Genomic DNA, 23,124 nt, shown 5'->3' with positions numbered 1-23,124 from the left:
CTCCCACGTAGCTGGGACTACAGGTGCGTGCCACCATGCCCAGCTAATTTTTGTATTTTTAGTAGTGATGGGGTTTCACCATATTGGCCAGGCTGGTCTCGAACTCCTGACCTCAGGTGATCTGCCCTCCTTAGCCTCCCAAAGTGCTGGAATTACAGGCGTAAGCCACCACGCCCGGCCTACAATACATTATTATTAACTCTAGTCATCATGCTGTACCAAATTTTAAATAGGAGGATATTCTATGTGTTCTACAACTTGCTTTCTTTTTCTGATGTACTTCATATTTTTTAGTCTTATATTTTGATGTTTTCTGTTTTTTTTTTTTTTCTTTTTGAAATCTTTAGACCCAGTTAGCTCATTTTATGTTGTAGAACAGTGCTGTCCAATAGAACTTTCTGCAACGATGGAAATTTTCTATATCAGCATCGTCTAATATAGTACTCACTAATCACATGTGGCTGCTGAGCACTTGAAGTGTGGCTAATGTGACTAAGGAACTAATTTTTGAGATGGAGTCTTGCTGTGTCGCCAGGCTGGAGTGCAGTGGTGTGGTCTCAACTCACTGCAACCTCCATCTCCAGGGTTCAAACGATTCTCTTGCCTCAGCCTCCTGAGTAGCTGGGACTACAGGCGTGTACCACCACACCCAGCTAATTTGGGTATTTTTAGTAGAGATTGGGTTTCACCCTGTTGGCCAGGATGGTCTCTATCCCTTGACCTCCTGATCCGCCCGCCTTGGCCTCCTAAAGTGCTGGGATTACAGGCATGAGCCACTGTGCCTGGCCAAGGAACTAAATTTAAATTTTTTAAATGTGAAACATAGACATAATTTTAATTATTTAAGTTTAAGTTTAAATAGCCACATGTGGCTCATTGCTACCATGTTGGATAATGCAGCTCTTTAATATTCAATTATATAAATATATCACAAATAATGTATGCATTCTTCTGTTTATGGATTTTAAAGTATTTCCAATTACTTTATATATTGCTATATTAAAAAATGCTGCAATGAACATACTTCTGCATGCCTTCTTGAGCAAATGTGGGAGAGGCTAGGTATAAGCTCATAGGTAGAATTGTATTATCAACTCTACTAGGTATTGCCAAATGGTCTCCATAGTGGTTTTTCCAGTTTACACTCCCATCCACTAGAAGAGAGTCCCTGTTGCCCTGGAGCTTCAACAACATCTGATATTCCCAAAGCTGTCTTTGCCAACTTAATGAATGTCACCTTGTTATTTTATTATTAATTTTATTATTTTTTTCACCTCATTATTTTATTTTATTTTATTAATTAATTAATTTTTTTTTTTTTTTTTGAGATGGAGTCTTACTCTGTCACCCAGGCTGGAGTGCAGTGGTGGTATATCGGATCACTACAACCTCCACACCCCCACCCCCTCCCCGGGTTCAAGCAACTCTCCTGCCTGGGCCTCCTAAGTAGCTGGGATTATAGGTGCCTGCCACCACACCTGGCTAATTTTTGTATTTTTAGTAGAGATGGTGTTTCACCATCTTGGCCAGGCTGGTCTTGAGCTCCTGACCTCGTGATCCACCAGCCTCAGCCTCCCAAAGTGCTAGCATTATAGGCCTGAGCCACTGCACCCAGCCCTTGTCGTTATTTTAATTTGCTTTTTTTTTTGAAGCCCAAAATGTCAATATTAATTTACATTTTCTATTTTCTCTTTGAGGGATTGTCTTTCCTATATTTAATTTTTTTTTTCTCTTAGGTTGGTTGTCTTTTTCATATCAATTTGTGGAAGTTCTTTGTAAATTCTAGATAGTAATTCTTTCTTGGTTATATACCTATATATGATGTAGTCTGCTATGGCATGGCTTTTATTATTAATTCAATGTTTGCAAAACCAGTATATTTTCATATATTTCAAATGGTACAAACAGATAACCAGGGGCCGGGCATGGTGGCTCACACCTGTAATCCCAGCACTTTGGAAGGCTAAGGCAGGAGGATCACTAGGTCAGGAGATCGAGACCATCCTGGTTAACACGGTGAAATCCCATCTCTATTAAAAATACAAAATATTAGCCAGGTGTGGTGGCAGGCGCCTGTAATCCCAGCTACTCGGGAGGCTGAGGCAGGAGAATGGCATGAACCTGGGAGGTGGAGGTTGCCGCAAGCCGAGATTGCGCCACTGCACACCAGCCTAGGCAACAGAGCAAGACTCCGTCTCAAAAAAAAAAAAAAAAAAGATAAAAAAGATAACCAGGAATTTTTTTTGAGATGGAGTTTCACTCTTGTTGCCCCCAGGCTGAAGTGCAATGGCCCGTTCTTGGCTCACTGCAACCTCCACCTCCCGGGTTCAAGCAATTCTCCTGCCTCAGCCTCCTGAGTAGCTGGGATTACAGGCACCTGCCACCACGCCTGGCTAGATTTTTTGTTTTTGTTTTTGTTTTGTATTTTTAGTAGAGATGCGGTTTCACCATGTTGGCCAGGCTGATTTCAAATTCCTGACCTTAAGTGACCCACCCACCTCAGCCTCCCAAAGTGCTAGGATTACAGGCATGAGCCACCATGCCTGGCCAGATAACCAGCATTTTTTAGAGTTAAACACAGATTTGCCATACAAACAAAGATTCTCTCCTGACCAAATGCACGCCAGGTTCCTCTGAACCCTTTCTCAGTTAGGCCTCAATCTTGGATGATAAGGACTTTTCTTTTTTTTTTTTTTTGAGACGGAGTCTTGTTGTGTCACCCAGTCTGGAGTGCAGTGGTGCGATCTCAGCTGACTGCAACCTCCGCCTCCTGGGTTCAGGCGATTCAACTGCATCAGCCTCCTGAGTAGCTGGGATTACAGGCACCTGCTACCACGCCTGGCTAATTTTTATACTTTCAGTAGAGACGGGGTTTTACTATGTTGGCCAGGCTGGTCTCGAACTCCTGACATCAGGTGATCTGCCCACCTCAGCCTCCCAAAGTGCTGGGATTACAGACGTGAGCTACTGTATCCGACCTGATAAAGACTTTCATGAACACTAACATAGTTTCTAACAGTTCAAGGCCACATCTCTAGGATGACCCTAATGCCCTTTAAAGTGTCTGACTGAGAGAACTCAAGGCTGCCAAAAAAATGTACTGTTTGTTCCAGTCCACAGCTGAAGGTAGGGCTCCTGTTTCCTAGCTGCTGTGAGAGTGTAGGAGCCTAATGATAAGCCCCAGCTAACAAGCCTAGGTGGGCTTAACACAGACCAACCCCCTTCCCACTTTTTGTAATCTGTCACTTCTCTGACGTCATTGAGCCCCCACTCACCCTGTCTCTCTATTCTTTCATTCTCGCTTTAAAATGCCCAGTTATCTCTACAAATCAAAGTTGAGTTCAGTTCAAGCTAGACTCTTTTCCCTATTGCCGTAGTATGTCACTGATTAACATCTGTTCTTACCACTTTATTTATTTATTTATTTAGACAGAGTCTTGCTCTGTTGCTCAGGTTGGAGTGCAATGGCGTGATCTTTGCTCACTGCAAGCTCCACCTCCCGGGTTCATGCCATCCTCCTGCCTCAGCCTCCCGAGTAGCTGGGACTACAGGCACCCGCCACCATGCCCAGCTAATTTTTTTGTATTTTTAGTAGAGATGGGGTTTCACCGTGTTAGCCAGGATGGTCTTGATCTCCTGACCTCGTGATCTGCCCGCCTCAGTCTCCCAAAGTGCTGGGATTACAGGCATGAGTCACCGTGCCCAGGCACCACTTTATTTATTTATTTATTATATTTTTGGACAGAGACTTGCTATGTGGCCCAGGCTGGAGTGCAATGGCACAATCTTGGTTTACTGCAACGTCCGCCTCCTGGGTTCAAGCGCTTCTCCTGCCTCAGTCTCTTGAGTAGCTGGGATTACAGGTGTGTACCACCATGCCCGGCTAATTTTTGTATTTTTAGTAGAGACAGGGTTTCTCCATGTTGGCCTCCCCAGGCTGGCCTCGAACTCCTGACCTTGTGATCTGCCCGCCTCGGCCTCCCAAAGTGCTGGGATTACAGACGTAAGCCACCATGCCTGGCCACTTGTTTTGTTTTTAATGTTGGTTATAACTCTGTATCTAGGTAATAATCTCATGAAGCATTTTTCTGCTATTGGAAGCAATTTGTATAAAACAGTGAGCCTCTCTGCCCCCATTCTTTTACGGGGCTAATTTCTACTCATTCTCCAGTTCTCATCATAAACTTCACATAGTTAGAAAGGGCCTTGCTGTCTCCCCTGCTAGATTAGGTGTCCCTGGTCCACGACTCTCAGCACATTTCATTGTGATGTCTCATTAAATGTTGGTATTCTCAGCTGGGCCCTAAGCTACATGGACCTGTACCACCACCCCTGTACTTAGCACACTGATGTCACAAAATTGGCCACCAATAAATATGGTTGGCCAAATGAGTGAAAGAAACACCGTCAAAATGGGACATAAGTCAAGTTATCCCCAGATGTAGGCAAACTGGAGCGCCCCGGGAAGGCCTCCTGCTTCAGAACAAAGGAGAAGACAGGAAAAAAAGAAGGGCTGCAGCCCAGCTGTGGAAGCAGAGCCCTAGGCAAGGAGGTATCAGTACAGTCCAGGTCCCTCTGTGCAGGAGCCTCTCCTAAAGAGACGGAGCTGTGTCAGCCCCGGGGCCCCATCATCACAGGAGGCAGTGAAGCCTGGGAGTTGTGGCAGATGCAGCAGAGGTGGCCCTGGACACTTGGAGATTCTGGGATGGTCATCATACCGCCTGGGAGCCAGCAGCCATGCAGGGTAATGGGGAAGACAGCAGAGATTTCTGGAGACTGGCTCCCCTCAAAGACAAAGAGAGGAGCTTGGGCAGGACTAGATTTTCCAGTTTTTTGTTTTGTTTTTTTGAGACGGAGTCTTGCTCTGTAGCACAGGCTGGAGTGCAGTGGCACAGTCTTGGATCACTGCCAGCTCTGCCTCCCGGGTTTACGCCATTCTCCTGCCTCAGCCTCCCAAGTAGCTGGGACTACAGGCGCCCGCCACCACGCCCACGCCCAGCTAATTTTTTGTATTTTTAGTAGAGACAGGGTTTCACCATGTTAGCCAGGATGGTCTCGATCTCCTGACCTCGTGATCTGCCCGCTTCGGCTTCCCAAAGTGCTGGGATTACAGGCGTGAGCCACCGCACCCGGCCTAAGTCACACTTCCAAAATTCCTAAATCCACCCAAGGCACTGATAGCTCAGTGGCTTCTGCAGGGCCCTGGAGAAACTTCCCTCACCAGGTCCTGACCCCTCTGGCTCATGTTAGGTAATCATCTTGTTTAGTCTGCATCTGCACCTTAGTACTAGGAAGTACCTTAGGCAGAGGCACAAGAATTCACTGCTCACTGGGAAGACCAATGCCCCATGTATTCTAGCTTACCTATCAGTCTCGTGTGACTTTGGCTAGCAGTCAGTTCCCGTGAATGTCAATAACCCTGAATATTCCGGCAAATAGAACGTTAAGTCAAATTATCCCTGGATCCTAGTGATAATCATCAGTCCTTAATCCTAGATGATGGCTTGTTCGTTTATTCAGTAAACCCTGACTGAGCACCTCCTGGGTGGGAGATCATGGTTGGGTCTGTCCCTGGTATCAGCTTAGACAAATATTTCCATGTGATCCAGATATCTTAATCTATAGAGTGGATCTGAAAGCTGATGACTTAGACCAGCTATTTGCTAAATTTCCTTCCCACTATCTCAAAGGAGAATAGAGTAATGAAGGGAGGAGGTACTTGAAAAGGCCTGATTCAAGCAAGCAGGTTTGACTAAATTATTGGGTGGAGTCACCATCACTACAGCATCCCTCTCTGAGTAAAGCTGGGGCAATCCCAAGACAAGCCTCACAACTGAGTAGGGGCCTCTGGGAGCTGACTCTTCCCTGAGTTGGCCAGCCACCAGCCAGAGCAAGGTCACATTGGCACTTTTTTACTGCCATGCACAGACTTTTCACTATGAGGGCATTTTACCATATTATCCTTTGAATAAACTACAAGTACATAAGAGCCTTCAACCTCACACAAGCTTGGAAGGTAGGATACCATAATGGTGGGTAAAAGCACGTGCTCTGGAGATAAAGTCTGAGATCAAACCCAGCCTCCAGGGAGTCTCTCTGAACCTATTTTGGTTCAGGGGGCTGCCTGAAAACAACAACAACAACAACAACAACAACAACACAAAAAACCCGACCTCCAGCCTTTACGTCTCTGGGTCTCATGGACAAATAGGGTTAATAAGAGTCCTGCAACAAGGCTGGGCGTGGTGGCTCAAGCCTGTAATCCCAGCACTTTGGGAGGCCCAGGTGGGCAGATCACCTGAGGTCAGGACTAGCCTGGCCAACATGGTGAAACCCATCACCAGTGAAAATACGAAATTAGCCTGACGTAGTGGCACATACCTGTAGTCCCAGCTACTGGGGAGGCTAAGGTGGGAGAATCGCTTGAACTTGGAGGCGGAGGTTGCAGTGAGCCAAGATGGCGCCATTGCACCCCAGCCTGGGCCACAAGAGTGAAACTCTATCTCAAAAAATAAATAAATAAAAATAAAAATAAAGAGTCCTGCAACAGTTAGGATGCATTCAGATGAAAGCAACAGAAAACTCAGCTAATAATGTCGGCTAATAAAGACATTTAATTGTTTCATATTACAAAAATGTCTGGAGGTCAGCAGCCAGCAAAGCCCCTTAACTATATTATCTAGGACCCAGGGTCTCTTCATCCTGCTCCATCATCCTTGGTGTGCTGGCTTTTGGGCCCTCTGTGTGACGCTCCACTGATATTCTTGGCACATGGGAAACATCATCTGCTCTTGGATTTCCCAGATCAATCTGAGGGTATTACTTCTTGGAGGTAGGTGGGGCCCTGTGGTGGTTTGTACTGTTATTCCCAATTCTTTGCTTTTTCCTTATTATTTAATTGTACATCCATCCCCTTTGCTGTGTGACTTGCTTGTGCCAACAGAATGCCAGAGGACAGGATGCAAGCAGATGCTTTAAATGTGCTTTTGTAGTTTGGCTTGGCCTCTTGCACTCCTGGGATCTGACAAGAGAAAGGCAAACTCCAGATATCCATTGCCCCTTCAGCTGTGACCCAGAATAGACACTGGACCAGAACTAAAGGAGTCCTACCAAGCCCTGTCAAGCCCAGCCTGGATTAGACAAACCACAGACAACTCACAAACCCATGAGTATGAAAATAAATAGAGTGGCTTAAGCAATCTCCTGGGGACAGGTACAGGAGGAGAGCTAGGGTCCTTGGGTTCTCAGTGTGTCCTCCAGCTCCTCCAGTTTATGAGTCAGTATGTACTTGGTCACATTCATCCTGCTGGCCTTTGGCTAAAGTCAACATTTAGAGTTTCTCATGGATCTCTTAGCTGGATCTGATCTCATTGGTGCTTCCTGGCTGACTCAACCTCCCTGTGGCTCTTGGTAGCCCAGTGGGCCCCCTGAATCTCCACCATGTCTCCCATTCAGCTCCTAACCAAGTTATGCAAACCACATGCCTCTGCTGCCAGGTCACCCTCTTCCCACTCCACGCCTCATGGCAGGCCCATGGCTCTCAATTCAATACCCATCACTGGCAAAGAGCTGGTAACACAAAACAGACCCTGTCTCCCTGCCAGTGCATCCTGATTTGCCCACTTATCTACAATGGGCAAAATTTTGTAGCAGCTTCAGTGATCTCTTCTGCTGTCTGGATGTTTCTGAAGCCATTCCCCCAAGTCCAAGTCATCTCCTTGACTCTCACATCCCTGCCTGCCTCTTGTTCAAACCCCAAGATGAGAAGTGGTAGGCTTTTCTTTTATTCTTTTCATATCTTATCTTTGGCTTCCTGGCTCTAATTACCACTTCAAAAGACAAGGGTTCCCTTTGGAAACAATCTGTTGAGGTAGGTGTTATTATCCTCATTATGGACATACAGGAAATCAAAGATGAGAGATTAAATTACCTCCTCCTTTGGTAGAAACTTGATTCTAGATCTGGCTCTTGATTATGTTAAATAGGAGCTAAATGAATGCAGAAAACGATTTCTTTCTCATAGTACAGTTTTCAAGTCCATTGTCTTGCTGCAAAATCCTATTTTGAATTTCAACAAATGCATATTATCCTTTCCTTCTCTTTATATTTCTTCTGAAACAATCTTAATCTCCTCACAAGCAGATTGATGCCACAACCAAATAAGAAAGAGGTCATTTACTTGCTGAAGGCAAAAGAGAACAGGATAAAAGGAAAAAACACATTAATAGTTTCTTCATACATTATCCATTCCAGCTCCCTGCTTCCACCTGACTTCCCTACTGCAAAGTCTGGAGAATCTTTATCTAGTCCTTTGAGTGTGTGCATGCACATGTGAGAATTTGTGGCTACATGCAAGTGTGTGTGTGCATGCATGTATTAATGAGAGTGTTGAGAAAAGGAACTCTCCATTTTCTTTTTTTTCTTTCTTTTTTTTTTGGAGACAGAATCTTGCTCTGTTGCCCAGGCTGAAGTGCAGTGAGCTCACTGCAATCTCTACCTCCCAAGTTCAAGGGATTCTCATGCCTCAGCCTCCCGAGTAGCTGGGATTCCAGGCACGCGCCACAACACCTGGCTAATTTTTGTATTTTTAGTAGAGACGGGGTTTCACCATGTTGGTCAGGCTGGTCTTGAACTCCTGACTGCAAGTGATCCACTCGCGTCAGCCTCCCAAAGTGCTGGGATTACAGGCGTGAGCCACTGCGCCTGGTCCATTTTTTCTTTCTTTTTTTTTTTTTTAAACGCCATGAGTCTTTGAAACTCCAAAGCCAAAAATTTGACCCATTTATAATTGGTATTATACTGTCATTCCTTTCTTTAGGTAATAAAGCCAGAACCCTTGGTTTTTTTCATTGAGATAGGGAACCAGGTTACAAGGATTACCAAAAACATAAGATAATAGGTTGATATTTTTAAAACCTTACCTCTCCAGGATCTAAGTCAGTGGCAATATGGAGGGAAGAGAGGCATTTGGTGACCCAAACAAACTGCTGCTGAGCTGTCCGGTGCTCTGGCTCCTTTGACTTCTTGGAACCATCACTTTGACAGCAATAAACTCCTAATGCAGGAAAACAAAGCCAGGATTTTTTAAAGTCTCAGCCATATGCTAAGTGATATGTGATGTACTTTTGTGTACATTATCTCATTTCTTCTCAAAGCAATCCTTCATAGTAGGTATTATCATTTTCACTTTTTTTTTTTTTTTTTTTTTTTTGAGACAGGGTCTCATTTTGTCACCCAGGCTAGAGTGCAGTGGAACCATCACTGCAGACTCAAATTCCTGGGCTCCAGTGATCCTCCCACCTCAGCCTCCTGAGTAGCTGGGACCGCAGGTGTGTGCCACCATGCCCAGATAATTTTTAAATTTTTTTGTAGAGATTGGGATCTCATTATGTTGCCCAGGCTGGTCTCAAACTCCCAGCCTCAGGCAATTCTCTTGCCTCTGCTTCCCAGTGTTGGGATTACAGGCATGAGCCACTGCACTTGGCCTCATTCTCATTTTTTAATGATGAGACAGGGTGCACAGGCTGAAAGAGGTAGAATAACTTCCCCAAAGCCCAACATTTAAAACATGAAAGAGCTGGGATTCAAACCCTGCTCCTCGGTACTGCTAACTTCACTGTCGTTTCTCTACACTGGGTGCCTCTTGAGAGATTGTGCTAGCACTACACGGAGAGGACTCTATAAAGATGACTACTTTCTTCCTTGTAGGAGTTTTTATTTTATTTTGTTTTATGTTTTTGAGACAGGGTCTCACTCTGTGGCCCAGGCTGGGGTGTAGTGGCACAATCTCGGCTCACTGCAGCCTCAACCTCCCTGGGCTCCCATCTTGACCTCCAGAGTAGCTGGAACTATAGGTGCATGCCACCACTCCCAGCTAAATTTTTTTGTATGTTTTAGATACGGGGTTTAGCCGTGTTGCTTAAGCTGGTCTGGAACTCCTGGGCTCAAGCCATCCTCCTGCCTCGGCCTCCCAAAGTGCTGAGATTACAAATGTGAGCCACTGAGTCCGGCCCCTACTTTTATTATTTTTTAATTTTTATTTATTTTTTAAGACGGAGTCTTGCTCTGTTGCCCAGGCTGGAGTGCAGTGGCGTGATCTCGGCTCACTGCAAGCTCTGCCTCCCAGGTTCACGCCATTCTCCTGCCTCAGCCTCCTGAGTAGCTGGGACTACAGGCACCCGCCACCATGCCCTGCTAATTTTTTGTTTTTTTAGTAGAGACCGGGTTTCACTGTGTTAGCCAGGATGGTCTCAATCTCCTGACCTTGTGATCCGCCCACCTCGGCCTCCCAAAGTGCTGGGATTACAGGCGTGAGCCACCATGCCCAGCCATCCGGCCACTACTTTTAAAACAAGAATAAGGCTGGGCACAGTGGCTCATGTCTGTAATCCCAGCACTTTGGGAGGCCAAGGCAGGCTGATCACTTGAGGCCAGGAGTTTGAGATCATCCTGGCCAACATGGTAAAACCCTGTCTCTACTACCAATACAAAAATTAGCTGGGCTGTGGGCGAAGGATTACCTAGGTGCCAAGGCAAGAGACTGAAGGCACAAACTGTTTCAGTATAATAAAGAAAATAGTTAGAATAAGAAGAGTCATAAGACAAATTAGATAAAGAGATGATCATGGACAATTAGTAATCATTATTATAAACATTATTAATCATTAGCTTTTAATATTACTCTTTGTTGCATTACTAATATAACCTAGGAATAACCAGTGGGTATAGGGTCAGGTGCTGAAGGGACATTGTGAGAAGTGACCTAGAAGGCAAGAGGTGAGCCTTCTGTCACACCCGCATAAGGGCCACTTGAGGGCTCCTCAGTCAAGCAGTAATGCCAGTGTCTGGGAAGGCACCTGTTACGTAGGAGACTGCGAAAGGGAGTCTCCTTTCCTTGGAGGAGTCAGGGAACACTGCTCCACCAGCTTCTTGTGGAAGGCTGGATATTATCCAGGCCTGCCAGCAGTCATCCGGAGGCCTAAACCCCTCCCTGTGGTGCTATGCTTCAGTGGTCACACTCTTCGTCCACTTTCATGCTCCTCCTGTACTCCTGGTTCCTCTTTGAAGATCGTAGTAGATAGCAGTAAAAGAAATAGTGAAAGTCTTAAAATCTTTGATCTTTCTTATAAGTGCAGGGAAGAAAACGCTGAACTATGCTGCCTTCTCTCTCTGCTTCCGCTAGCTAAAACAGAAGGGTCCCCTATCCTGTAATCATGTGACTTGCTTCACCTTGTCAATCACTCAGAAGATTCACCCTCCTTACCTTGCCCCTTTGTCTTGTATGCAATAAATATCAGCGAGCCCAGCCTTTCAGGGCCACTACTGGTCTCCGCGTCTTGGTGGTAGTGGTCCCCGGCGCCCAGCTGCTTTCTCTTTGTTTGTCTTGTGTCTTTCTTTATTACAACCTGTCATCTCCGCACATGGGGAGCACACCCGCTAAGCCCCGTAGGGCTGGACCCTACACTGGGCACGGTGGTGTGGCAGGCCAGGTCTCAGTAACAACTGTTTCAGTACTGACAGCGTGGTTAAGTTAAACATTAAAAGCCAGTGCCCTTGTACAAAGGCTGGGATGTAACAAAAAGCCATCAGGGTTTTACTTGAGGCCTTTCCTGGGCCTTAAAACATGACAAAATAACTGAAAGGAATTCTTAATGGGGACCCCATTCAGAGTTAAACAAAGTTTACTGGGGGTCTGAGAGCTCTGAGCCTCCACAAACAAGTGTATTGGGGTCTGAAGGAACTCCTCAAACCTCCATGATTTAGCAGGAGACAAGATAAGGGTAATCACCCCAGCAGCTGGACCCATTTAGATTAAGTAAATTCACTGAGGCTCCAGAGGAAGGTCTTCAGGACTTGGACCTTAGTAAAAGAAATTAATCACTTATGTCTTTAGATGAATGCAAACTTACATGTAGACATATAGCTTAGAAGATTATATAAACTGAGCGGTGGCTCAAAGCACATAATCCCAGCACTTTGGGAGGCAGTGGTGGATCACGAGGTCAGGGTCCGAGACTATCCTGGCTAACATGGTGAAACCCGTCTCTACTAAAAATACAAAAACAGCGAGGCGTGGTGGCCGGGAAGCCTGTAGTTCCAACTGCTTGGGAGGCTGAGAGGCGGAGAATGGGGCGTGAACCAGGCCGGGCTTGCAGTGAGCGAGATCCCGCGCTCCCTGCACCTCCAGCCTGGGGGCTGGCAGGAACTCCATCTCAAAAAAAAAAAAAAAAGAAAAAAAAAAGAAAAAAAAAAAAAAGAAGGTATATAAGCTCTGAAAAACTTTGTAATTTTGAGTTGGTCTGCAATAATTTCCAGGCCTTCTCTTCGTCACTGGTTACAGAAATAAAAACTCTCTTCCTCCCGGTTCAATACATCTTGTTGAGGCCGAAGAAATAGCAGCCCAACCTCAGTTTGGTCTGCTGGGAGCAGCGGCGCACATGCCTGTAATCCCAGTTGCTTGGGAGGAGCTGGGGCATGAGGCTCAGCTTGAACACACAGGAGGTGGAAGTTGCAGTGAGCCAAGGTGATGCCACTGCACTCCAGCCTGGGCAACAGAGTGAGAATCTGCCTCAAGAAAATACAGACATACATACATACATACATACACACACACACACATAAAATGAGTTTACTGGCCAGGTGCAGTGCCTTATGCTTGTAATCCCAGCACTTTGGGAGGCTGAGGTGGGCAGATTGCTTGAGCCCCTGAGATGGATAAAAAAGCCACCCGATCTGGAGGTACTGTTGAGGGCATTTCCACTCTTGTCTTTAAACTTGGGCTTTTATGGCATCATGGTTTGTGATTTATAATAAATAAGTAAATAAATAAACTTGGGCTTTTAAAGAACAGAACTATGGGCCAGGTGCAGTGGTTCACACCTGTAATTCCAGCACTTTGGGAGGCTGAGGCGGGTGGATCACCTGTGGTCAGAGTTAGAGGCCAGACACGGTGGCTCCGCCTGTAATCCCAGCATGTGGGAGGCTGAGGTGGGCAGACCTAAAGAATCAGGATCTCCCGAGACCATCCTGGCTAACTGGTGAAAACCTGTCTCTACTAAAAATACAAAAACCAGCTAAGGCCGTAGGTGGTGCATGCCTGCCAGCTACTGGGAGAGCTGAGGCAGGAGAATGGCATGAACCCGGGAGGTGGAGCTGCAGTGAGGCGAGATTAGCCACTGCACTCCAGCCTGGGCAAGAGCAAGACTCTGTCTCAAACAAACAAACAAACCAAAAAGGAGTTCGAGACCAGCAGCTAACATGGTGAAACCCTGTCTGTACTGAAAATACAAAAATCAGCTGGGTTTGATGGTGGGCACCACAATAGTCGAGCTTCTCCGGTAGGTTGAGGCAGAAGAAAGAATCTTTTTTTTTTTTTTTTTGAGGCGGAGTCTCGCTCTGTCACCAGGCTGGAGTGCAGTGGCGATCTCGACTCACTGCAAGCACCGCCTCCAGTTCACGCCCATTCTCCTGCCTCAGCCTCCCAAGTAGCTGGGACTACCGACGCGCCACACCATGCCCGAGCTAATTTTTTGTATTTTAGTAGGGAGGCGGGTTTCAGTGGTCTCGATCCTAAACCTCGTGATCCGCCCACCTCGGCCTCCCAAAGTGCTGGGATTACAGCGTGAGCCACCGCCCAGCCAGAAGAATCTCTTGAACCCGGGGCGGAGATTGCAGGCAGAATGGCATTCCAGCCTGGACCACATAGCGAGACTCCGTCTCAAAAAAATAAAAAATAAAATAAAGAATGGAACTATGGGTAAAGAAAAAAAAGTCTAAAGTTAATACTTTCTAAAGATTTTTTAAATTCTAAAATGCATATTTTCTTCCAGACCAACATATACTTTTAGCTACTCTCTCTGTTCAAGTCTAAATGTTGCCAGGTCTTCCTGATGTGTAGAGGAAAAACCTCAGACATCAGTAACTCAGTTTCTTTTCTGGTTTACTTGGGTTATCTATTGCTGTGTAACAAACTGCCCCAGAACTGTTTCTTAAAACAGCAACCACTGTATATTTCGCAAAATGCAGGGTCACAATTCCACAAGGGCACAGCTTGCCTCTGATCCATGTGATGTCTGCTGGGGATGCAAGGCCCATGACGGCTTCTTAACTTACACGCCTAGAGCCTCAGGTTGGAGAGTTCAAATGGCTAGGGGGTGGCTGGAACTGCTCAACTAGGTCACACGTCTGGGTCTCTCATCAGACAGAAACCCACCAGACAAGAGATTGTCCAGGACACTTGACAGGGACAAAAAAGAAAAAAAGACCTAAAAATACTGATGGGAATTCCCAAGTAACAGCCCAGCTAGGTCACTGTAATGCATGTCACTGACCCATCCATACCCCCTGGGCAGTCCCACTTTAATGTACTTCTGCTGACTTCCGACTGCCAGTGACTGTGGCATGTTGCTTGAAGTGTCTCTTCAAAGCCAGGGAAGGTTACTCTGCCCAGGAACAAGGCAGGCAGAAGTAGTAGGGAATGAATGACCCCGGGAGCAGCTCTCATCCAACGACTGTCAATTTGATTTATAAATACCCCAGCTCCCTTGCCCTTGTGTGCAATAACTCTGAGGTGTACGTTTTGCATTCTTCCCAAACGTCCTCTGCAGGATTAAGCCTCAGTCACTCCCAGTCATAGTTAGCATCATGGCTGCCTTAGCTTCCCTGTCTCACATTCCTACTCCCCACCTGTGTTTCCACTGGGCACTCTACTCCATTCCCATGTCTTAGGGTCTCTTGGGAGGCAAGCTAAGAAATCACATTAAAGTCACCAAGTCCCATGCCAAGATGACAAAGCTACTCATCGGCTTTCTGTTTTATTTTATTTGTTTGTTTTGAGGCCCAGGTCTTGCTCCTGTCAGCTGGGCTGGAGTGCAGTGGCGTGATCTCAGCTCACTGCCTCTGCCTCCCGGGTTCAAGCCATTCTCCTGCCTCAGCCTCCAGAGTAGCTGGGATTATAGGCACCAGCTACCATCATTGGTGGTTTGTTTTCATTTATTTATGTCTTTATCTATTTATTTATTTTCGAGATGGAGTCTCGCTCTGTCACCCAGGCTGGAGTGCAGTTGCAGGATCTCGGCTCACTGCAAGCTCCGCTTCCCGGGTTCAAGTAACTCCCTGCCTCAGCCTCCCGAGTAGCTGGAATTACAGGTGCATGCCACCACGCCCAGCTAATTTTTGTATTTTTAGTAGAGGCAGGGTTTCACCATCTTGGACCGGCTGATCGCAAACTCTTGACCTCAAGTGATCCACCCACCTCGGCCTCCCAAAGTGCTGGGATTACAGGCTTGAGCTGCCGCCTGCTCATCAAACTTTTCGTGATGTAAGCTTTTTAAAAATATATGCAGAGGAAGGTGCAGAAACTGACAGAAGACCTCTTGAAATGGAGATTAAGCAAAACGAATAAAAAGAATAACTTGGAAAATAGAGACTAAACAAAAGGAAAACTTACCAAAATCTATTATATCTATGTCTTTAAGAAGACAGAAAGAAATTATAACCATGAAATCAGAAAAAATACTATAAAAAAATCTAGAGATAAAACAGAGCTCTTTTTTTGTGAAATGGAGTCACGCGCTGTGTTGCACAGGCTGGAGTGCAGTGGCATGATCAGCTCACTGGAGACTTCCGCCTGCTGGGTTCAAGCAATTCTCCTGCCTGAGCCTCAGTAGCTGGGATTACAGACATGCATCAGTGCCCTGGCTAATTTTTTGTATTTTTAGTAGAGACAGGGTTTCACCATATTAATGCAGGCTGGTCTCAAACTCCTGACCTCATCATCTGCCCATACTCGACCTCTAAGTGCTGAGATTATGGCGTGAGCCACCATGCCCAGCAAAACAGAGCTCTTGATAACTAGAAAAATATAGAGGCTGGGCACGGTGAAACCATGCCTCTTCAATCTAGCATTTTGGGGAGGTGGGCAGGTGAATCACAGTCAAGGTTAGAGACCTTTAACAACTTTATGAAACATTGTCTTTGCTAAAAATAAAATTAACCAGTGTGGTAGCATGCACACTTGTAATCCCAGCTGCTGGAGTCAGGAGCACCTAGAAGCCCTTGAACCCAGGGAAGTGAGGTTGCAGTGAGGCCAAGATGGTGCATTTGGGCACCAACCTCAGCACAGAAGGGGAGACTATCCAAAAAATAAAAATAAAAAGAGGAGAGGAGGGAGGAGGAGAAGGGAGGGAGGGAGGGAAAAGGAGGGAAGGGCGGAGGTTAGTTACAGTCAGCTCCTGTAATCAACCTCTGGGAAGCAAGGCCAGACAGATCCTAAAGTCAGGAGTTTAGGACAGCCTGGCCAGCATGGTGAAACCATCTGTACTAAAACACAAGGTGCAGGTGTGGCAGCCTGCGGGGCTGGTGATGAGTCAGCAGACCGGGGAACAGAGGTTACAGTGGGCAAGGATCACGCTCGTGCCCTGGGTGACAGGTGAGACAAAGGAAGGATGGATGGAAGGATGGATCTGGAAAAGGAAGGAAGGGGAAAAGGGAGGAAAAGGAAGGAGGGAGAAAATTAGAAAAATATGAGTGTAAAAATGAAAAGTATCAGAAAGAGATTTGGAAGATGAAGTTCAGTGAAATCTCAAGAGAGAGTGGAGTAAAAAAGAAGGAGATGGGCGGTGGCGGTGGCTCAAGCCTGTAATCAGCACTGGGAGGCGAGGCAGCAGAGGCGGATCGCGAGGTCAGGGGAGGTGAGACCTGGCAGCTGTCACAGGTGAAACCCGTCTCTAAAAGCTAAAACGGGCAGTGGCTGAGCCTGTGGTGCTCGGGGAGGCTGGGAGCAGGAGGAATGGTAAGCCGGGAGGCGGGGCTTGCAGTGAGACAGAGATCCGGCCCTGCACTCAGCCTGGGCGACAGGCCGAGACTCCGTCTCAAAAAAAAAAAAAGAAAGAGAAAGAGATGAAAAATGAGAGAAAAACAGAATTTAAAAATTCGTGGTCTGGCACAATGGCTCACGCCGGAGGTGGGCAGATCACCTGAGGCTAGGAGTTCAAGACCAGCCTGGCCAACATGGTGAAACCCCGTCTCTACAAAAACAAAATTACGGCCGAGGCAGCGGTGGCTCGAGCCTGTAATCCCAGCACTTTGGGAGGCCCGAGGCGGAGTCACGAGTCCCAGGAGATCGAGACCATCCTGGCTAACACAGTGAAACCCGTCTCTACTAAAAATACAAAAATTAGCGAGTGGTGGCGGCGCCTGTAGTCCCAGCTACTCGGGAGGCTGAGGCGGAGAATGGCAGAACCAGGGCCGGAGCTTTGCAGTGAGCTGGTCCCAGCGCCACTGCACACTCCAACCTGGGTGACAGAAGCGAGACTCCGCCTCAAAAAAAAAAAAAAAAATTACACTTTAGGAGTCTAGGCGGGTAGATCACTGAGGATCAAGAGTTGAGATCAGCTGGCCAACATGGTGAAACCTTGCATCAACCAAAAATACAAAAATTAGCCAGTCGTGGTGGTGCACGTCTATAGTCCCAGCTACTTGGGAGGTTGAGGCAGGAGAATTGCTTGAACCCAGGAGGTATGGTGGCTCACACCTGTAATCCCAACACTTTGGGAGGCCAAGGCAGGTGGATCACAAGGTCAGGAGTTCGAGACCAGCCTGGCCAACATAGTGAAACTCTGTCTCTACTAAAAATACAAAAATTAGCTGGGCGTGGTGGTGGGCGCCTATAATCCCAGGTACTCAGGAGGCTGAGGCAGGAGAATTGTTTGAATCCCCAAGGCGGAGGTTGCAGTGAGCTGAGATGGAGCCATTGCACTCCAGCCTGGGTGACAGGGCGAGACTCCATCTCAAAAAAAACAAAAAACAAACAAACAAACCAGTAGACAGAAAATCAGGTCAGTATATGGAAGACCCGGACATATTATCAACAAATTTGAGCTAATTGACATTTATAGGTCACTTAATCTAACAACAGAACACACAGTATTTTCAAGAGTACATGGAGCATTCATGAGGATAAATGATATTCTGGTCCACACAGCAAGCCTCAACACGTTTAAAACAATTGAAATCATAAAAAGTATGTTCTCTGACCACACTGGATTAAATTAGAAATGAATAACAGAAAGATACCTAGAAAATCCCCCAAATATTTGTAAACAGCACTCTTCTAAAAAACCCAGGGGTCAAAGAGGAAGTCGCAAGGGAAATGAACAAATAGTTTGAATTGAATAAAAATAAAAACACAACATATAAAAATGTATGGGACACAGCCAAAGTCGTGTTTAAATGAAAATTTAAACATTAAATTAGAAAACAAGGAAAGCTTCAAATCAGTAATTAAATATTCCACTTAAAGAAACCAGAAAAAAGAAGAGGAAATTAAATCCAAAGCAAATAAGGAAAGAAATAAAGTAGAAATGAAATGGAGAACAGAAAAACAATAGAGAGACCAGGCACAGTGGTTCACACCTGTAATCCCAAAACTTTGAGAGGCCAAAGCAGGTGGATCACGAAGTCAGGAGTTCGAGGCCAGCCTGGCCAAGGTGGTGAAACCCTGTCTTTACTAAAAATACAAAAATTAGCCAGGTGCGATGGCGGGTTCCTGTAATCCCAGCTACTCGGAGGCTGAGGCAGGACAATCGCTGGAACCTGGGAATCGGAGGTTGCAGTGAGCTGAAGATCATGACACTGCGGGAAGAGGGGAAGGAGAAAGGGGGAAGGGGGAGGAAAGGGAGAGTCAATGAAACCAAAAGCTGGTTTCTTGAAAAAGATATTCAAAAATCCAATAAACTGGCGGTGGCGGTGGCTCAAGCCTGTAATCCCAGCACTTTGGGGAGGCGAGGCGAGGCGGATCACGAGGTCAGGTCAGACCATCCTGGCTACTGCAGGTGAAACCCGTCTCTATTAAAAATACAAAAATGGCTGGGGTGGTGGGCGCCTGTGATCTAACTACTCGGGAGAGCTGAGGCAGGAGAATGGCGTGAACCCGGGGCCGGGCTGCAGTGAGCTGAGATCCAGCCACTACCTCCAGCCTGGTGACGAAGCGAGACTCCGTCTCAAAATCAATAAACTGCTAGACAGACACATTAAGAAAAATATATTAAAACTGGTGGCGGTGATGGTGGCTCCGCGCCCTGTAATCAACTGGGAGGGCAGGTGAATCCACAAGGTTAATGAGTTCAAGACCAGCCTGGCCAATATAGTCGAAACCAGTCTCTATAAAAATACAAAAATCAGCCGGGCGTAGTGGCGTACGCGTAGTCCTTCTCGAATTTAAAGGGCAGGACAATTGCTTGAACCCAGACGGCAGAGTTTGCAGTGAGCCAAGATCACACCACTGCACTCCAGCCTGGGCGACAGAGCGAGATTCCATCTCAAAAAATAAATAAATAAATAAATAAATAAATAAATAAATAAATAATGATAAAGGAGATTAGGTCATTGCTTGTAGGAGCTGCCAGTTAGGGGAGAGATTGACTACAAAGGAGCCAGAGGGAACTTTTAGGGAATTAGAAATGCTCTATATCTTGATGGTGACGATGCACATAATTCGGTATACTTATCAAAGCACACAGAACTGTACACCTAGGCCAGGTGCGGTGGCTCACACCTGCAATCTCTACTTTGGGAGGCTGATGTAAAAGGACTGCTTGAGGCCAAGAGTTCAAGGTTGCAGTGGGTTATGATGGCACTACTGCACTCCAGTCTGGATAACACAGCAAGACCCTGGCCACCCCCCACAAAAAAAGAAGAAAGAAAATAAAATATGAATGCATTTTAGTATTTTATGTAGAAGGACTATCTTATAAACTTTTTGTTTTAGATGTGTGTTCTGGATTGCAGAGTATGATGTGTTATTTTACCTCATGAATTATGGTTTTATAAAAAGAAAGAGGCCAGGCGTGGTGGCTCAGCCTGTAATCCCAGCACTTTGAAAGGCTGAGGCAGGCAGATCACCTGAGGTTGGGAGTTCAAGCCCAGCCTAACCAACATGGAGAAACCCGGTCTCTACTAAAATTACAAAATTAACCAAGTATGCTGGTGCATGCCAGTAATCCCAGCTACTTGGAAGACTGAGGCAGGAGAATCGCTTGAACCTGGGAGGCGGAGGTTGCGGTGAGCCAAGATCGCGCCATTGCATTCCAGCCTTGGCAATAAGTACGAAACTCCGTCTCAAAAAAATAAACAAATAAATAAAAAAGAAAAAAGAAGAAAGCAAGCCCTTGTCCGAGAACATGCCGCGGTCTTTCCCACCTCGGGACTTTCAGACCAGTGTTCTCTCTGCCTGAAGTGCTGGAGCATTCTTCTACTTCAGGTCGCCTCCTTGGGGAGCTCTTTCCAGGCCACTCTATCAAGTAACTAAGTCTCTCCCCACTCTCTATCTCTGTCTATCACACTATTTCCTTCATATCACTTTCTCCAATCTGTCATCATTTTACTTCTGTGGTAGTACATGGAGACTGTGGACCTGTAAATTGCATCAGATAGCTGCTTTCTCCAGTCCCACCCCAGTAGTTTTAGAGATGGAGTCCCCCTGTGTTACCCAGGCTGCAATGCCAGGACTATTCACAGGTGCAGTCATTGAGCACTACAGCCTCCAACTCATGGGCTGAATGCAGAGCTTAGAGCTTGCAGTGAACGCCAATAATGAGTTCTTCGGCAATTCCAGCTGACTGGGGCCGGGGGGCAGTTCTTCTAAGAGAGTCTGCCCCCGCATCTGTCTGCCAAGTATTTATGGCAAGGGCTTGTTAAACCACATCCACTAGATGACTTTTTTGAGGTCGGGTCGTGAGACACCTGTGGCCCTGTAAAAGCACTCAAACTGCATTCTCAGGAGGCTATTTTCAGCATTCCTTATCACACCACACACTCCACTCTCTGTCATGTTTTCAGGGTCAAGGAGTTTCATTCTCACACACAAATAACATACACAGAGTGCCTCAGTATTTTTCATGCCCTGACCTCAAATGCCATGTATACAAGCTTGAATATGTTGCCGTGCGCCCCTCCCCTCACATCTCCCCCTTTTTAAATAAAGCCTGTGGGTCATCCAATGCAAGGTAAGCTTCTATCATTCTTCCCTGGTCATAGATGTATTGGGTAGCAGTACAGAGTCATCTGCAGATGCCTAGCAAACAGATACAGAAAGAATAAGTACAACGGCCATCACCTAAATGCGTATGTTTAACCCATACAACCAAGTGTTGGGGTTTAACCATTGAAAACCTTCTTGTAATTGCTGAAGGGTACTTGTTAGTAGTTACTGTGACTATTCAAGTTGTTTCTTTAATTTACACTCAAGAGTGGAAATTTGAGAAGACAAATGGTTGTGATAAGCCCCTCCTAGAGGTGCTTTTACTCTCTCCCAAGCATATTGGGAGGTACTATATGGCAGCGGTGTGACACAGATATTATATTTCCAATCACAATGTAAATTTTGACGGGTAATGAATGCCTGCCGCTGATTCCCCAGCTATTTAACAGCAGTTTCAAGAGCCTTCAGGCGAGACAGAATAGTTTTATCAATATTTACCTGTTCTTGAAGTTCATGGGTTACATTATATACCATGTGACTTACCACTGAGACTGTGTAAATAGATTCTGTAAGAGAAACAGCTGTAGTAGCGGCAGTTGCTAATATAATAATAGCTGAGCCTAAAAAGGCAATTAAAGTGGCCAGAAATCTTTTTTTTTTCCAAGTATGAGACAATGCTTTTTTTGTTTTGTTTTGTTTTTTGAGAGGGAGTCTCGCTCTGTCACCCAGGCTGGAGTGCAGTGGCCGGATCTCAGCTCACTGCAAGCTCCGCCTCCTGGGTTTACGCCATTCTCCTGCCTCAGCCTCCCCAGTAGCTGGGACTACAGGCGCCCACCACCTCGCCCGGCTAATTTTTTGTATTTTTAGTAGAGACGGGGTTTCACCGTGTTAGCCAGGATGGTCTCGATCTCCTGACCTCGTGATCCGCCCGTCTTGGCCTCCCAAAGTGCTGGGATTACAGGCTTGAGCCACTGCGCCTGGCCACTGTTTTGTTTGTTTTTGAGATGGAGTCTTGCTCTATCACCCAGGCTGGAGTGCAGTGGCGCAATCTCGGTTCACTGCAAGCTCCGCCTGCCGGGTTCACGCCATTCTCCTGCCTCAGCCTCCCTAGTAGCTGGGACTACAGGCACCCGCCACCACTCCCAGCTTATTTTATTTTATTTTTTGTATTTTTAGTAGAGACGGGGTTTCACCATGTTAGCCAGGATTGTCTTGATCTCCTGACCTCGTGATCCTCTCGCCTCTGCCTCCCAAAGTGCTGGGATTACAGGCGTGAGCCACCGCGCCCGGCAGACACAATGCTTTTCTAAATAGCTGCAGGGTGGAATCTCCCTCCCAGCTCCGGGTTAAATTTACAGGCAACCACAATTCTGCACGCCATTTTAAGATCATGACATAGGTTATATTCAACTGGGTAACATTTGGATGAGACAAGCATGTAGCATACCAATTACTGGAAGAGACTTTAATATTATGAAAGGATTGATTCTGCTCTATGTTAGGAACACCTTGCCCAAACAAGAGTATGTAAGGGTGTGTAGTACAAATTAAGACTGTGTCAGTAGCATTATTATGCCAGGAGAGGGTATAGTTGCCACTGCTAGTAATATACTCACCATGTGAAAAAACCGGTTCAAAAAAAGGAAGTCCTAATCTCTAAATTTGGATATGAGCAGGGCTTAAAGCTTGTTTCCTTTTCAGTTGTAATATTGATCCTGAGGTCAGGAGATCAAGACCATCCTGGCTAACACAGTGAAACCCCGTCTCTACTAAAAATACAAAAATTTAGCTGGGCGTGGTGGCGGGCACCTGTAGTCCCAGTTACTCGGGAGGCTGGGGCAGGAGAACGGTGTGAAACCGGGCAGCAGAGGTTGCAGTGAGCCAAGATCGTGCCACTGCACTCCAGCCTGGGCGACAGAGCGAGACTCCGTCTCAAAAAAAAAAAAAAAATTTTTTTTGCTCTTGAAAGCCCATACTCTGACTAGGTAATAGAATTATTGGAGGGACTTCCAAATCCAATAGTCTGATTTGCAGGCATAAGATTACCATGGGGACTCCAATCAAGTAAGGTGCCATTATCAAACAGGCCCTTGACTCGGTGCAGGTTGTCTGCACAGCGACCACTGGACGGCCTTAGACTTATG

The 23,124-nt window shown here is 46.2% G+C and overlaps 1 long non-coding RNA gene across 1 annotated transcript; it reads right to left on the bottom strand.

The window, feature by feature from the left end:
* Positions 1 to 6,469: 6,469 nt before the first annotated feature.
* LOC110742983 lies at positions 6,470 to 9,195 on the bottom strand. The gene is made up of 3 exons (XR_002521337.1): positions 8,922 to 9,195; positions 7,931 to 8,182; positions 6,470 to 7,021 (listed from the first exon to the last, which is right to left on the bottom strand). It is a non-coding gene; the product is annotated as an uncharacterized LOC110742983 (long non-coding RNA).
* Positions 9,196 to 23,124: the final 13,929 nt, after the last annotated feature.

Source organism: Papio anubis, chromosome 6 (assembly GCF_008728515.1).
Source record: "Papio anubis isolate 15944 chromosome 6, Panubis1.0, whole genome shotgun sequence".
In the NCBI taxonomy this organism is placed as follows: domain Eukaryota; kingdom Metazoa; phylum Chordata; class Mammalia; order Primates; family Cercopithecidae; genus Papio; species Papio anubis.
Note: the sequence above shows the minus strand (reverse complement) of the source record. Positions and strands in the feature narration are given on the sequence as shown.